A 1,184-nucleotide genomic window follows, 5' to 3' on the forward strand; every position below is an offset into this window, starting at 1 on the left:
GGTTTTGGCTTTGTTTGCGTGTGCAGACCGATCGGTGTATGACATCAAAATACCATACAGACGGTTCCTTATGCTTTCGAGGCAGACATCGGTCTGCACTCGCAAACAAAGCCAAAACCTAGATATTTTAGGCAATATAGAAATCCTGGCCAAGACGCGTCCTGGGAAAATGGCACGTATGGTCACCCTAGTATAACAACAATCAAGAGCTTACAGCTCCACACCCAAACTGTGATGGTTACAGTTGTTAAACTGGCAGTAGTAGCATGTTTTAAATCACAGTGTTTGCTTTTTTATATTAATCTTGATAGACCTTGTAGTAATGCTGAATGCAGTAGTTCCAGGCTTTAAAGCATAATTAGAGATTATCATTAAATGTCCCATATTGTACACCTTTCTGGAGTTTTATTTTAGGTTTTGATGTCCTTAAGAATATACATTTGCGGTATAAGTACCAAAAACCATCTCAATATATTTTTACAGCTCCTTTCTCAGGAGCTCTGCCGAGAACAGGACGATTTTGGCCTGTAATTAATATTCATGAGCCTGTCTTCTGATTGGCCTGTTGTGTTCTGAGTGACGCACGGACAGGCCAACCACAGCTAACTAGGGTCAGCGACGTCACAGCGCTAGCTGGAGGCAGCAAAACAAAGGGGAAACGAAGTGGGCTCAATGTAAACCAAATTTTGCGCATTTTGTAAATGACTTTAAATTATATGTAAATCTCTTAGAACAAACAAAAAACAAAAAAGCACTGAAAACATGTAATGCTCTGAAAGCATTGAACTTTATGTAATTTTCTTCCTTTTTTATTTTTTTTTTCTCTGGCAGCTAATAATGTTAATTTAATAATGTGAATATGTAATACCTCATGTACTTGTGGCATTGAATTAATAAAGCATTAAAAAAAAAAAAACTTTTATTATGAAAGAGTGACGTTTTTTTTTAGCTCGGAACTGCTCGCGCATGCGAAGAATATTTTTACAGCTCCTCTCTCAGGAGCTCTGCTGAGAACAGATCGATTTTGGCCTGTCTAATTAATATTCATGAGCCTCTCTTCTGATTGGCCTGTTGTTTTCCGAGTAACGCATGGCCAGGCCAACCACAGGTAACTAGGGTCAGGGACGTCACAGTGCTAGCTGGAGGCAGCAAAACGGTAAACTGGAGGCAGCCCATTCAAACCC

At 39.6% G+C, this 1,184-nt stretch overlaps 1 protein-coding gene across 1 annotated transcript in view; it reads left to right on the forward strand.

The window, feature by feature from the left end:
• Window positions 1-1,184, forward strand: part of LOC107658200 (RNA-binding protein 44-like) — a 10,567-nt gene that overhangs the window by 7,507 nt on the left and 1,876 nt on the right. The window lies entirely within an intron of this gene.

Source organism: Sinocyclocheilus anshuiensis, unplaced genomic scaffold (assembly GCF_001515605.1).
Source record: "Sinocyclocheilus anshuiensis isolate Anshui unplaced genomic scaffold, SAMN03320099.WGS_v1.1 scaffold263, whole genome shotgun sequence".
Lineage (NCBI taxonomy): Eukaryota > Metazoa > Chordata > Actinopteri > Cypriniformes > Cyprinidae > Sinocyclocheilus > Sinocyclocheilus anshuiensis.